Source organism: Canis lupus, chromosome 1 (genome assembly GCF_011100685.1).
Source record: "Canis lupus familiaris isolate Mischka breed German Shepherd chromosome 1, alternate assembly UU_Cfam_GSD_1.0, whole genome shotgun sequence".
Classification (NCBI taxonomy): Eukaryota; Metazoa; Chordata; class Mammalia; order Carnivora; family Canidae; genus Canis; species Canis lupus.
Genome location: NC_049222.1, coordinates 109,603,897 through 109,620,486, shown reverse-complemented (window position 1 = coordinate 109,620,486; position 16,590 = coordinate 109,603,897).

Sequence of the window (16,590 nt, the reverse complement as noted above, 5' to 3'; positions counted from 1 at the left end):
AGTTTCTATATCCCCTTCTTACATTGTGTGGTAATGATTGCTATACTTACCTGTTTCTGCCAATAGGCTGTGAGCTTCAGTGGATTGGGTCCTTGACTGATACATCTCCATACCCCCCAACCCAATATAAGTAGGAGAATTTGTAAATAATAAACATTTACTAATGGCTTTTCCTGTGCAAAGAATTGTGCAAGGCACAGTCTATACATATTGTTATTTAATTCTCAATGGAACTCCAGGAGTTAATAATTAGAATAGTCCCTCTTTTATAGGGAGGGAAAAGTGATGCAATAGAATTTGATGTGTATTGGGCACTAACTTTGTGTCAGATGCTGTGCTCTTGCATTACATAGATACTGTCACTAAATCCTCAAAATAAGGGTGCCGGGGTGGCTCAGCCTTGATCTCAGCTCAGGTCTTGATCTCAGGGTTGTGGACTCAAGCCCTGTGTTGGGCTTCACACTGAGCATGGAGACTACTTTTTAAAAAAATCAATTTCCTGGGATCCCTGGGTGGCGCAGCGGTTTGGCGCCTGCCTTTGGCCCAGGGCGCGATCCTGGAGACCCGGGATCGAATCCCACGTCGGGCTCCCGGTGCATGGAGCCTGCTTCTCCCTCTGCCTGTGTCTCTGCCTCTCTCTCTCTGTGACTATCATAAATAAATAAAAATTTAAAAAAATCAATTTTCTGTTTATATATTACAGGAAACAGCTGCAAAATGAGATTAAAAATAAGTTCCTTTACAATAGTATCAAAACCAAAAATACTTAGGAAATATTTTAATAAGAGATATGCAAGATTTCTAGACTGAAAAGTAAAAATACTGTTGAGTCACATCAAAGAAGATCTAAATTGGGCAGCCCAGAGGGCTCGGCAGTTCAGTGCTGCCTTCAGCCCAGGGCCTGATCCTGGAGACCCAGGATTGAGTCCCACGTTGGGCTCCCTGCATGGATCCTGCTTCTCCCTCTGCCTGTGTCTCTGCCTCTCTCTCTCTCTCTCTCTCTCTCTCTCTCTCTTTCTGTGTGTGTCTCATGAATAAATAAATAAAATATTAAAACAAAGAAGATCTAAATAAATGGAGAAAATACCATGTTCACTGATTGGAAAACTCCTTGTTCTCATGGAGCTTCCATTCTAATTTTTTTTTAATTTTTATTTATTTATGATAGTCACAGAGAGAGACAGAGAGAGGCAGAGACACAGGCAGAGGGAGAAACAGGCTCCATGCACCGGGAGCCTGATGTGGGATTCGATCCTGCGTCTCCAGGATCGCGCCCTGGGCCAAAGGCAGGCGCCAAACCGCTGCGCCACCCAGGGATCCCCTGGAGCTTCCATTCTAGAAGGATAGGCAGAAAATAAGCAATAAACATGCTAAATAAGTAAATCCTAGGGAAAGTCCAGGACACTAGAGGAGACCAGAGAGGCCACCTACCCCAGCCAGGATGTTGAGTCAGCAAAGGGGTGCCTAAGTCGAAACCTGAACTTTGAGTAGGCATGGAATGGATAAAGCATGATCAGAGTCTTGCAGAAAGAATCTGGGGCCCAAAAAAGTTTATAATGAGTGTAGAAAATTGAACATAAAAAAAAAAAAAAAAAAAGAAAATTGAACATAAACAACTATTTACTGTCATGAGATGTTTCCTTTTCTTCCTTGGGTAGCCATGACAACTACATTTTCCAACGAGCCGTACAGTGTGTAGAGATCTTTTGAATCCAGAAAAGAAGTTCTGACTACCCTAACTTCAACCAGAGCAAGGGGACCCTCCAAGGTCACCCCTTTTAGTTCTTGAGACAACTGTAATCCCTGATCCTGTGCAGCAGAAAGCCATAGAGGATTTATGCTGGGACAGACAATGTTCAATTTATCTGTTTTTTTTTTTTTAATTTTTATTTATTTATGAGAGAGAGAGAGGCAGAGACACAGGCAGAGGGAGAAACGGGCTCCATGCAGGGAGCCCGATGTGGGACTCGATCCCGGCACTCCAGGATCACGCCCAGGCTGCAGGTGGCGCTAAACCGCTGCGCCATTGGGGCTGCCCTAAATTATTTTTATTTTTTTTAAAGTTTTTTTTATTTATTTATGATAATCACACACACACACACACACACACACAGAGAGAGAGAGGCAGAGACACAGGCAGAGAGAGAAGCAGGCTCCATGCACCGGGAGCCCGACGTGGGATTCGATCCCGGGTCCCCAGGATCGCGCCCTGAGCCAAAGGCAGGCGCCAAACCGCTGCGCCACCCAGGGATCCCCCCCTTTTTTTTTTTAAAGTAAAGAAGGGATGCCTGGGTGGCTCAGCAGTTGAGCACCTGACTTCGGCTAAGGGCCTGATCCTGGAGTCCCACATCGGGCTCCCTACATGGAGCCTGCTTTTCCCTCTGCCTGTGTCTCTGAGAGACACACAGTGAGAGAGACAGAGACACAGGCAGAGGGAGAAGCAGGGTCCTTGCGGAGACCACGATGTGGAACTTGATCTCAGGACCCCAGGATCATGCCCTGAGCCCAAGGTAGACGCCCAATCGCTGAGCCACCCAGGTACCCCTAAATAAAATCTTTAAAATAAATAGGGCGTAAAATAAATAGGGTGGCTCAGCGGTTTAGCGCCGCCTTCAGCCTAGAAGGTGAGCCTGGAGACCCGGGATTGAGTCCCACGTCGAGCTCCCTGCATGGAGCCTGCTTCTCCGTCTGTCTGTCTGCCTCTCTCTGTCTCTCATGAATAAATAAATAAAATCATGAAAGAAAGAAAGAAAGAAAGAAAGAAAGAAAGAAAGAAAGAAAGAAAGAAAGAAAGAAAGAAAGAAAGAAAGAAAGAAACTTGCAAGAGGACACGTGACCCTGTCAGTAGCTATTTATTTCTCTCCATTCCTTCCCTAGTTCAAACCCTTGCTATCTTTCACCTGGACAGCTGAAACCAGCCCACTTATTGGTCTCCAGAACTCCCTAAGGTAGATTCTCCGATTATTATTTCAGCAAATATTTATTGAATATCTTCTATGTACCAAGCTCTGTTTAAGACACTGAGGATATTGAAAGAAAGAAAGAAAGAGAAAGAAAGAAAGAAAGAAAGAAAGAAAGAAAGAAAGAAAGAAAGAAAGAAAGAAAGAAAGAAAGAAAGAAAGAAAGAAAGAAAGAAAGAAAGACACAGGCTATAGGAGTTCCTGGGTGGCTCAGTCTGCTAAGTGGTTGACTCTTGATTTCAGCTCAGGTCATGATCTCAGATTTGTGAGATCGCACCCCTGCTAAGATTCTCTCCTTCGGGATCCCTGGGTGGCGCAGCGGTTTGGCGCCTGCCTTTGGCCCAGGGCGCGATCCTGGAGACCCGGGATCGAATCCCACATCGGGCTCCCGGTGCATGGAGCCTGCTTCTCCCTCTGCCTGTGCCTCTGCCTCTCTCTCTCTCTGTGACTATCATAAAAAAAAAAAAAAAAAAAAGATTCTCTCCTTCTCTCTCCCTCTGCCCCTCCCTGCCTCTCCCTCTCTAATCTAAAACTAAAACAAAAAGCACTAAAGAGGGGATCCCTGGGTGGCTCAGCGGTTTAGCGCCTGCCTTTGGCCCAGGGCACGATCCTGGAGACCCGGGATGGAGTCCCACGTCAGGCTCCTGGCATGGAGCCTGCTTCTCCCCCTCCCTTTGCCTGTGTCTCTGCCTCTCTCTCTCTCTATGTCTATCATAAATAAATAAAATCTTTTAAAAAAAGCACTAAAGATATAGCAGTGAACTAAACAGAAAAATAATGTGTTCTAACTCCTATGGACATGACAGCACTGAGCAAGGGAGACAAAGGAATAATTATCATTTCAGGAAGGGTTAAATCCACGCAGAAAATACATCAAGTTGATGAGGGAGACAGTGACATGAGACTACGGCAGCCAGCCTCTAGGATGATGCCAACTATCTTCAAATTTTGTGTCGTCTCCTCCCTCACCCAATCAGGACTGCTCTGTGCGGCCATTAGGAGTGACATGTGTGACTTCTAAGGCTGGGTCATAAAAGACATTGCCGCCTCCACTGTGCTCTTTTGGATCACCCTCTGTGGGAAGCCAGCTGTCACATTGTGAGGACACCTGAGCAGTCTTGGGGAGAAGCCAACAGCCAGCACCAGCTTGCCAGCCACATGAGTGAACCTGCTGGAAGGCTCCTCCAGCCCCTGTCAAGGCCTAGGATGAGCACAGCCCTGGCCTGAACCTCATGAGAAACCCTGAACCAGGACCACCCAGCTAAGCTACCCCTGTGGGTATTTCCTGATCCACAGACACTATGTGCAATAATATACATTTATTATTTTAAACTGCTGAGTTTTGGGGATGAGACATATGAGTAGCAATCTGAGTGACAAGGAGTCATCTGTCAGGTGATGATGTTGAGGAGTGCTCCAAGCAGAGACCTGAAGCTGAAGTCTTCAGGAGTGTGCTTGACATGCACGAGGAATAGCCAGGGGGCCCATGTGGTTGGAGCAAAGTGAGCAAAGAGAGAAGGAAGGAGAAGTCAGAGACAGATGAGGGGATCGGGTTGTTGGTGTCTCATGGGCCATGGTGAAGGCTTCCTATTTTATGTTAAGTGTGAGGAGAGCCAGTGGGAGATTTTGAGCTGGGAGATAGCATGATCCGATGTTCATCTTTAGAATGTGGTGCTGACTGCTCAGTGGAAAAAAGACTTAGAGCCAGAGGATAGTATGCTTTTTTTTTTTTTTTTTTTAAGATTGGTTTATTTGAGACAGAGAGTGCACACAGGAGCAAGGGGAGGGGCAGAGGGAAAGAATCTCCAGTAGACTCCCTGCTGAGCGTGGAGCCCAACGCAGGGCTCAATCCCATGACCCTGAGATCATGACCTGAGCCAAAATCAAGAGCCAAACACCCAGACGCCCCACCAAGGGCTACTTTAAATGAGTATCTAGTGATGTCTCTTCCTAGCTGAACCCTTTCCATCACCCTCTAGAATCTTGGCTAAAAGACCTGCTGGGCCAGGCCCCTCCTTACCTGCTCCTTCATCTCCCACTAAGGAGAGCTTGGATTTTATGGAGGGAGAGGCAGATTGGGAGCTCTGTAGGGTGGCTAAACTTGGGAGAGAGTTCAAATGGGCTGTAACAGCCTGCTGCTGGCAATGAACCCTAAGCATTAAATGGGATTAAGTGGAACTGAAAATATTTCAGACACATTTTTCACATTCTTGGCTGGTGGAATGGTTTAGGCTGATGAGAAGGGAGAGAAAAATGAATGCCAGAAAGGGTCAGGGTAGAGAAAACAAATCCTCCTTAAAGAGACAGATCATAGGTTTGGCCAGTTGCCTCTGCGCTTGTGATTTGCTCAGTGGTTCTCCTACACAAACCTTCTGGGAGCTTTAAAAGTTAACACTCCAGAAAAAAAAAAAAAAAAAAGTTAACACTCCAGCCTCATCCCAGACCAACACAGTCAGTGTCTGCAGCTGGGAAGGATGACCAGGCATTGGGATTCTTTTATAGGACATATGTTTTCATTACATAAAAGAAATGACAATTATGTGATATGATGGAGGTGTTGGCTAAGGCTCCAGTGGTAACCCTATTGCAGCACCCTATATAATTGTATGTATGTGTGTCTATATATGCATATATAATCGTGTATCAAATCACCATGTTGTACCTTAAATTTTTTTTTAATATTTTATTTATTTATTCATGAGAGACACACAGAGAGAGGCAGAGACCCAGGCAGAGGGAGAAGCAGGCTCCCTGCTGGGAGCCTGATGTGGGACTGGATCCCCGGGACTCCGGGATCACGCCCCCAGGTCAAAGGCAGGCACCAAATCGCTGAGCCACCCAGGCATCCCTATTGTACCTTAAATTTACACAATATTAGATGTCAATTATATCTCATACATATTAGCTGTCAATTACATCCCATAAAAAATAGTTTAAGGAATATATTTTTATCAAGAGCTGATGGGGGTAGGTACCTGGGTAGCTCAGTGGTTGAGCATCTGCCTTCAGCTCAGGGCATGATCCCAGGGTCCTGGGATAGAGTCCCCCATTGGGCTCCCCACAGGGAGCCTGCTTCTCCCTCTGCCAAGTCTCTGCCTCTCTCTGTGTCTCTCATGAATTAAAAAATAAATAAAAAGAGCTGACTAGATGTCAAGCCCTGTTCCAACTGGGGCCACAATGGGGGATAAACGATTAACTTTTGTGGCAGGGCATTGTAGCAGATGGAAAGGAATCACAAGGCAGGTCACAGACCCGCCGATCCAGCATTTATTTAGGTTGCCCTTTAAGTCCTGGGAAACAACTGTAGGATTTTCTCTGCCCAGGCATTCACAGTGACCTTCCCTCTTGCCCAGACCAAACATGAGCCAGGATGCTCTCCTCCCTACAGGCCCCAGGCATCTGCTCCCCCAACTCCTAAGGAGAACTGAGACCTGCTGACCACAGGACACATTTCCTGTCAAACCACATTGGGTGCTTACTTCCCCTCATCTACCCAACTTACCTCACTGCAAATTCCACTCACGAGAGGAAAGCAATTCTGTTTTCTGTTTGATTTGGAGACACTTTGCAGGCCTCAGAGGTCAGAGTGGGCTCCCCATGGTGATGGTCTTTTTTTTTTTTAAACACAGATTTTTTTTTTTTTAATTTTTATTTATTTATGATAGTCCCAGAGAGAGAGAGAGAGAGAGGCAGAGACATAGGCAGAGGGAGAAGCAGGCTCCATGCACCGGGAGCCTGATGTGGGATTCGATCCCGGGTCTCCAGGATCGCGCCCTGGGCCAAAGGCAGGCGCCAAACCGCTGCGCCACCCAGGGATCCCTAAACACAGATTTTAAGTAATCTCTACTCTCTCTATATATATTAAATTTTTTTTATTTATTTGTTTGAATAAAAGAGAGTGAGAAAGAGAGAGCATGAATGGGGGGAGGGGCAGAGGGAAAAGCAGGCTCCCCGCTGAGCAGGGAATCCAATGCAGGCGTGAGCTGAAGGCAGATGCTTAACCAACTGAGCCACCCAGGCACCCCAGTAATCTCTACTCTCCACGTGGGGTTTAGACTTAAAACCCTGAGAACGGGATCCCTGGGTGGCGCAGCGGTTTAGCGCCTCCCTTTGGCCCAGGGCTTGATCCTGGGACCCGAGATCAGTCCCACGTTGGGCTCCCGGTGCATGGAGCCTGCTTCTCCCTCTGCCTGTGTCTCTGCCTCTTTCTCCCTCTCAATCTCTGTGTGACTATCATAAATAAATAAAAATTAAAAAAAAAAAAACCCTGAGAACAAGAGTCACATGCTCTAAAATGGTCTTTCTGAATAAAATTTGAATACAATTTCTCTTAATTTCAGATTTTGAAAAAATTTGACATCTCCAGAAAGTTCTTGTGCATTCTTCATTAGGTTAATTCCTAGATAACTTATAGTTTTGCTTTTTTTTCCCTCCATAGATATCTTATAGTTTTTATCACTCTTGGGAAAGTTATCTGATTTTCCTTTAATTTCCTATTTGATTATTGTTGGTATAGAAGAAGGCTAGTGATTCTTTTTTTAATTGAGATGTAATTCACATAAAATCCATCCTTTTATTTTTTATTTTATTTTTTTATAATCAGTGTTTTTTTTTTTAAGATCTTATTTATTTATTCATTCATGAGAGACACAGAGAGAGCGAGAGGCAGAGACACAGGCAGAGGGAGAAGCAGGCTCCATGCAGGGAGCCTGATGTGGGACTCGATCCCGGGACTCCAGAATCACATCCTGGGCCAAAGGCAGGTGCTAAACCGCTGAGCTACCCAGAGATCCCCAAATCCATCCTTTTAAAGCATATAATTCAATGGCTTTTAGAATATTCACACATTGTACAACTGGCATCACTATCTAACCACAGAACATTTTCGTCACCCAAAAAGAGAAAATCCCTGCCCCCCCGCCCCCATCCTCACCATCCTCTCCAGCCTCTGGCCACCACTAGTCTCTTTTCTCTGATGATTTGTTCTGGACATTTCATAGGGAGATGGAATCCTACAATATCTGGCTTCTTCCAGTTAGCTTAATGTTTTCAAGTTTTAACATTGCAGTGTGGGTCAGCACTTCATTCCTTGTTACAACGGAGTAATATTCCATTGTATAAATATAGCACATTTTGTTTATCCATTCAACCGTTGATGGACACATGGATTGTTTCCCCTCTTTGCATATTATAAATAAGTCTGTGGTGAACATGCAAGTAGAAATATTTGTTAGTGCACCTGCTTTCAATTCCTCAGGGTTTCAGTGGAAAGCAGGGCCCCAAGGCCAGCTGCTTTCATTGGCTTGCAGCCTCTTCCTCGAACCACTCCCAATTCTGCTTCCTCACCTCGCATTCTGATCTCCTGCCTCCTTTTTTTTTTTTTTTAAGATTCTATTTATTTATGCATGAGAGACACAGAAAGAGGCAGAGACATAAGCAGAGGGAGAAGCAGGCTCCCTGCGGGGAGCCCGATGTGGGACTCGATCCCAGGACCCCGGGATCATGCCCTGAGCTAAAGGCAGACGCTCAAGCACTGAGTCACCCAGTGACCCAGGAACCTTTCTCAGCCTACCGCGATGAGCTTGATCATTAATGAGCACAGAGACAGGCTCCTTTTTCCTGTGCTCTGCCAGCAGCTCCAGAATATAGCAGATACTCAACCACTGAGGTATCCATGTACCCCTCTGGCCTCCTTCTTATGAGCATCCTTGCGATGATATCTGGTGGACCCAGACGATGTGGGACCATCTCCCCAACTCACAACCCTTAATCACACAGGCAAAGTTCCTTTTGTCAGGTAATATAGCATTCTTGGGTCCCAGGAGAGTTAGGGTATGGCCAGAGGCTTTTTAGAGACAGAGACAGGAGGATCAGTTAATAGTAGGAGATGTGACAACAGGAGCCAAGAGGTCAGAGGGTCTCAAGAAAGGGACCAAGAGCCAAGCCCTGCAGGAGGATTCTAGAAGCTGGAGATGGCAAAGAAATGAAGTCTCTCCTGAAACCTCCAGGAAGGACACAACCCTGCTCACACCTTGATTTTAGACTTTTGATCTTCATAACTATGAGAATGCATTTGTATTCTTTTTAAGCCCCTAAGTGTTTTTTTTATTTTTATTTTTTAAGATTTTATTTATTTGGGCAGCCCCGGTGGCTCAGCGACTTAGTGCCACCTTCCACCCAGGGCGTGATCCTGGGGCCCTGGAATGGAGTCCCACATCAGGCTTCCTGCATGGAGCCTGCTTCTCCCTCTGCTTCCCTCTCTCTCTCATGAATTAATAAATTCATATTTTATTTATTAATTCATGAGAGACACAGAGAGAGAGGAAGAGACACAGACAGAGGGAGAATCAGGCTCCTTGCAGGGAGCCGGACGTGGGACTCAATCCCGGAATCCCGGGATCATGCCCTAGGCCAAAGGCAGGTGCTCCACCGCTGAGCCACCCAGGTGTCCCTTCTAAATGCTTATTAATTAAAAATTAAAATCCAGGGCCTGGGTTTAAGCGCTCAGTGGCAACATGTGCTCTGAGTGGCTGCCATACTGGACAAGCAAAGAGAGAAGCCATTTCCATCCCTGCAGAACATTCTAACGGGCAGTGTTTATTAGGAGAATAAGACACAGAGAGTCTGTCATAGTACGTAAAGTTACAAAACCAGCCTGAAGGTAAGGTAGAGGGAAGAGAGAAGGCAATTGATAGAGAGCACCTAAAGCTGTCATATATTTTTTTAAAGATAGATTTATTTATTTATTTATTTATTTATTTATTTATTTATTTATTTATTTATTTATTTATTTATTATGGAGAGAGAGAGAGAGAGAGGCAGAGACACAGGAGGAGGGAGAATCAGGCTCCATGCCAGGATCCCGATGTGGGACTTGATTCCGGGACTCCAGGATCATGCCCTGGGCTGAAGGCGGCGCTAAACCACTGAGTACCTGGGCTGCCCAATAAAAAGTTTTAAAAAGATCGGGATCCCTGGGTGGCGCTGCGGTTTGGCGCCTGCCTTTGGCCCAGGGCGCGATCCTGGAGACCCGGAATCAAGTCCCACGTCGGGCTCCTGGTGCATGGAGCCTGCTTCGAACCCTCTGCCTCTCTCTCTCTCTCTCTCTGTGACTATCATAAATAAATTAAAAAAAAATTTAAAAACAAAGTTTTAAAAAGTTCAACATTGGGGATCCCTGGGTGGCGCAGCGGTTTGGCGCCTGCCTTTGGCCCAGGGCGCGATCCTGGAGACCCGGGATCGAATCCCACGTCGGGCTCCCGGTGCATGGAGCCTGCTTCTCCCTCTGCCTGTGTCTCTGCCTCTCTCTCTCTCACTGTGTGCCTATCATAAATAAATTAAAAAAAAATTAAAAAAAAATAAAAATAAAAAGTTCAACATTACTTAAAAAGAGAGAGAGAGGGATCCCTGGGTGGCGCAGTGGTTTAGCGCCTGCCTTTGGCCCAGGGCGCGATCCTGGAGACCTGGGATCGAATCCCATGTCAGGCTCCCGGTGCATGGAGCCTGCTTCTCCCTCTGCCTATGTCTCTGCCTCTCTCTCTCTCTGTGACTATCATAAATAAATAAAAATTAAAAAAAGAGAGAGAGAGAGAGAGAGAGAGAGAAACAGAGTAACCACCAAAAGAAATAAGAAAGACTGTGCATGGGCAGCCCGGGTGGCTCAGCGGTTTAGCCCCGTCTTTGGCCGGGGGTGTGATCTTGGAGTCCCGGGATCGAGTCCCACCTCGGGGTCCCTGCATGGAGCCTGTGTCTCTGCCTCTCTCTCTCTCTCTCTCTGTCTCTCATGAATAAATAAATAAAATCTTAAAAAAAAAAAAGTGTGCAAAAGATCTTGCCTTTCAAGTTATCTATGGGGGATATGGGCTGAATTGTGTCCTCTCCAAATTCACATGCTGAAGCCCTTGCCCTCAATGTGGCTGTATTTGGAGAGGAGGTTTTTTTTTTTTTTAAGATTTTTATTTATTTATTCATGATAGACACAGAGATAGAGAGAGAGGCAGAGACACAGGCAGAGGGAGAAGCAAACTCCATGCAGGGAGCCCGACGTGGGACCGGATCCCAGGACTCCAAAGGCAGGCGCTAAACAGCTGAGCCACCCAGGGATCCCCCTGGAGAGGAGGTCCTTAAAGGGGTGACTGAGGTAACGTGAGGGTCTAGGGTAGGGCCCCCCAACTCAGTAGGATTAGCTCCTTAGAAGCGGAGACACCGAGACACTGTATTGCTTGCCCTCTCTCTCCACGTGCAGGCCAGCAACCCACCAAGCCCCCGCGGCCTCGCCACGCCCACCGCGCTCACTCATTGGCTGCGGCGGCCTAGGGGGCGTGGCCTCCATGTAACAATCTTGGTGAATTTCAGCAGCTCAGGCCTTGGGGGAGGGAGGCTCGCTGCGGTGGCAAACAGGACAGCACTTGTACCTTCGCAAGGCCATCACACCTCCTCAGGTGGCTACTGTAGCCCGTGGCTTGGCACCTGCAAACGAGGAGGGACGCCTGGGAGAACTGGGGAGGGCTGGTGCGGGAGACATTAGTGCTGGTCCCCTAGTAGCTCCAGCTGTCCACCTCCTGGCCCACCGCTGAATAGCCAATGAATGCTTGGGGGAGGAAACATTTAAAAGCTGGGGGACTAGGACACCTGGGTGCCTCAGAGGTTGAGGGTCTGCCTTTGGCTCAGGGGGTGATCCCGGAGTCCCGGCATCGAGTCCCACATCCGGCACCCTGCATGGAGCCTGCTTCTCTCTCTGCCTATGTGTCTGTTTTTCTGTGTGTCTCTCATGAATAAATAAATAAAGTATTAAATAAATAAATAAATAAATAAATAAATAAATAAATAAATAGCTGGGGGACTATCTTCCATCTTCCCTCACCACTGCCATGTTGTTCCAGGGATGGGGCTCCAGTCAGCTTGGGTCCTTCCTTAGTGGCTATGATGAACTAGCTTCCTGCTGCCCCATGAATGAGCCACTGAAATTTGGAAGTTTACGTTTCTGCAGCAGAACCTTGCCCATCCTTACTAATACAACTGATAGGTCCAAATCTTAAAAAAAAAAAAAAAAAAAAGTTCCAGGCACTTAGACGGCTCAGTTGGTTGTTTGCCTTAGGCTCAAGTCATAATCCTGGGGTCCCAGGAGAGAGCCCCAGGACAGGCTCCCTGCTCAATGGGGAATCTACTTCTCCCTTCCCCTCTGCCTCTGTGATCTCTCTCACGCTCTCTCCAATATTTTAAAAATCTTTCACACTATTAGGAGATCCTCACCAGACTCACAATATGAGAAATGCCGTTGAGAGAAAAAGCAGGGGTTCCCTGGGTGGCTCAGCTGTTTAGCGCCTGCCATCAGCCCAGGGCATGATCCTGGAGTCCCAGGATCGAGTCCCACGTCGGGCTCCCGGTGCATGGAGCCTGCTTCTCCCTCTGCCTGTGTCTCTGCCTCTCTCTCTCTGTGTCTCTCACAAATAAATAAATAAATGAAATATTAAAAGAGAGAGAGAGAGAGAAAGCAACTCATCTCCCCTCCACGGTGGGTCTTTTGCAAATATCCAATAAAATGTTCCTATGGATACTATTTAATGTTTGTGTCATACCTCTGGTGGAAGCTTGTTTATGAGTATGGGATGGTCCAGTGATTGTCAGGAAAAGGACTAAGAGACTTTCAAAAGATTACTGCTAGATAAAGAATAACGGTGGCGCACACATTCCAGGGCAGATTTCAGAGAAAGGTGGTGGATGAAGTCTTAGAGTCATCAGAGCCTTCTCTGCCCACCTTCCCAGAATCAGCTGAAAGACCAATGTAAGAGGATGAATGATGGTCCCCCCCAAATATATGGCCATGTTCTAACCCCCTGAACCTGTGACTATGATCAGTTTTGCTGAACCTGTGACTATGATCAGTTTTGGGCAAAGGATCTTTTCAGATGTAATGCCTAATAATAGGTACGGACTTCCTTTTGGGGGTGACAGACATAGTGATGGTCAAACAATATTGAGAAAGTACGAAATTCTACTGCACTATTCATTTTAAAAATCGTTAATTTGGGCAGCCCCGGTGGCTCAGCGGTTTAGTGTCACCTTCAGCTCAGGGCGTGATCCTGGAGACCGGGGATTGAGTCCCATGTCAGGCTCCCTGCCTGGAGCCTGCTTCTCCCTCTGCCTGTGTCTCTGCCTCTCTCTCTCCCTCTCTCTGTCTCTCATGAAAAAATAAATAAATACTTAAAAAAATAAAAAATAAAAATGGTTAATTTCAGGGCATTAACTGACTGGGTGGCTCAGTCAGTTAAGCATCTGACTCTTGATCTCAGCTCAGGTCTTGATCTCAGAGTTGTGAGTTTAAGCCCTGTGTTGGGCTCCATGCTGGGTGTGCAGCCTACTTTAAAAAAATTTTTTAAATGGTTAATTTTATGTTATCTAGTGAATTTCACCTCAATTAAATAGTTCAATATTAAATACATTAGAAACCTATACGGGAAACTGTTGGCAAGGATGCAGAACAACCAGAACTCTCATTCACTGCTGGTGAGATGGAAAAAAATGGTACGATGGCTTTGGAAGTGAGTTTGGCAATTTCTTTTCTAAGATTTTTTTTTTATCTCCAGAGAGAGGTTTTTTGTTTTTTTTTTTTTTTCTTTAAGATTTTATTTACTTATTCATGAGAGACAGAGAGAGAGACAGAGACACAGGCAGAGGGAGAAGCAGGCTCCATGCAGGGAGCCCAATGTGGGACTTGATCCTGGGTCCCCAGAATCAGGCCCTGGGCTGAAGGCAGTGCCAAACTGCTGAGCCACCCGAGCTGCGCCGGCAATTTCTTATAAAACTAAACATTCATCCACCCTAGGACTAGCGATCTCACTCCCAGGTATTTATCCAAGAGAAATGAACAACCATGTTCACACCGAGGCCTCATACAAACATACTCAGCAGCTGTATCCAGAACAGTCCCAAAGGTCCCCGAGCAGGTGTGCGAGGAAATAACTGCAGAGCCCCCAGCCAGTGGCAAAGTGAAGGAACTGACAGGGAGGGAACACGAAGGAACTTTATGTTCATTGGGGTTTGGGGAACACGGATGCATTTCTCAAAACACCAAGAGTATACATGGAAATTCTGTGCATTTCATGTTATGGAAATTGCATCTTAAAAAAAAGGAATGTGAATATTGAACTCAGGTTAGTGATACACATTAGCTGAAGGATTGGGAGAAGGGCTGTCTTCTCATGTCTGCAAGTTATTTTAAAATGCATCCAAATACATGATGGATGGTTGGAGAGGGATTGGCAGATGGCTAAGCATCTGACAAAGCAAGTACAGTAACACTTTCATACCTGTAGAATCCAGATGGATGGTGGGTCAGGTCAGGTACCTGAGGACACCTGGCATGGTTGCCAGTCCCAACACCCCAGTAATCTTTGAAAGTGGAAGGCCTTTCACATGGCTCTTGGTCTCACTCACCTGCTGATGTTCACTGGCCCCTTCTGTCCTCAGGCTCCATTTTCCCTCCAACAGTAACACTCAGGACTCCATGCACTTCTTCTTCTTCTTTTTTTTTTTTTTTTTTTTAAGATTTTATTTATTTATTCATGAGACACAGAGAGAGAGGCAGAGACACAGGCAGAGGGAGAAGCAGGCTCCCTGCAGGGAGCCCGATGCAGGACTCGATCTCAGGACTCTGGGATCACGCCCCGAGCCCAAGGCAGATGCTCAACCGCTGAGCCACCCAAGCATCCCAACTCCATGCACTTCTTAAGACATCATCCGTTCCAGCATCTCTACTGCCCAGCTCTAAGCAGGGACCCCCACAGCCTAGACTCAGAGCCCCAGTCCAGAGCTGCTTTGAGCCAGTTCCCAGACCACCTGCTTCTCCCCAGTGCCATCTCAGCCAAGGAACTGGCCTCCGGCAGGCTCTCAGACATCCTCTCTGACTCGTCCTGTCACCCACCATGTAACTGTTGCCAACTCCTATCTCCGCCCTGAGTCTCAGGTCCATTGGCTCCCCAGACCCCTGGTCCTCTTGCTTTGTCATTCCACCAGGCTGCCTGCACCCACCCCCCCACTTTGGCCTAGTGGATCCATTTCCCACATGCCTGTCAGAAGTAAGGTTTAGCGTCCAGGCAGATGACCCAGTCACTATCTTCTATGAGCACCTAAGTCTCCAGGGCTCTTCCCTGTCCATGTCTGTAGCAACGCCTTCGAGGCTCGCCAGGACCTGCCAACCCCCCTGCTGGGTCCAGGTGCTAGCTCCTTCCCCCTTGCAGGGCCCTGTCCCAGCCAGTGCAGGAGCCCAATGCTGCCCACAGGATCTGGTGTGTCGTGGGTACATGTCCCACAAGCCTGACTGTTGGCTGAATAGTCCCTGTGGTTCTCAACCCCCGTGCCTCCCCTGCCTTGGGAGCCCAAAGGGCATTTCCGTGCTCTGCCTCAGGACACTGGAACTTTTTTATTTTATTTATTTATGATAGTCATACAGAGGGAGAGAGAGGCAGAGACATAGGCAGAGGGAGAAGCAGGCTCCATGCACCGGGAGCGCGATGTGGGATTTGATCCCGGGTCTGGAGGATCGTGCCCTGGGCCAAAGGCAGGCGCCAAACCGCTGCACCACCCAGGGATCCCTTGGACACTGGAACTTTGATTAGTCTAAGAACAAAACACGAGACTTCAGCGTCCCTCCTGCCAGCGACCAACGCAGAGGGCCAATGAGACCGGACAGGAGTCTGCCGAGGGGTTCCCAGGAAGCGTTCCCTCGCTCATGGGGAGACAGAAGAGTTCCCTCTTTACTTTTACACGGACACTGCCAGGTGCTCTAGCCATCTTGCAATCCTGAGGGGATAACCAGCAGTATGAAAGCTGGCCCTAGCGGGTTTAGAGTCCACTCCAACTTGACCAACTCCAGAACTGCCCTGCTGACCTTCCTGAGATGCTGGACTCCTAGCTGTTTAAGCCAGCTGAGTTAGGAGCTTTGAGTCACAGGTGAAGTCATCCTCACTCAATATGGGTGAATTGGAAGAAATTCATGCATCCTGCAATTTTTATGTAAACTTAGAGCTTACCAGCGTAGACCAGTAAGCAGTGGAAGAGCTCCATCCTCCTGACCTCACCACCTCCCAACACCATGGCACTGGGGAAACAGGTGTGTTACTATACGATTTTAATTTTTTTTAAATTTTTATTTATGACAGTCAGAGAGAGAGAGAGAAAGAGGCAGAGACATAGGCAGAGGGAGAAGCAGGCTCCATGCACCAGGAGCCCAATGTGGGATTCGATCCCGGGTCTCCAGGATCTCGCCCTGGGCCAAAGGCAGGTGCTAAACCGCTGCGCCGCCCAGGGATCCCCACTATACAAATTTTGAGGCAACACACACATTCAGTCTGTAGTGGTCAGGGCTCCCGTTTCTTTTCATCCCTGGAAGCCAGTCCTGTTGGCCTTCCCTGGGTTGTGCAGAGGCAGTGCTATGCAGCTCACCCCTGTATCTCTGCATGCTGAGGCTGGCCCAAAACAGGGAATCAGGAACCATGGGAGGCAGGTGCCAACTGCTAAGGAAAGCATGGCCTGTTTTAGGCACCGATCCCACAGTGTAATCACAAATGTCAGGCTGCTAAGAGAACAGACCTAGGTCTTGTCATTCCCAGGGCGAGGGATGGTGGGGGCA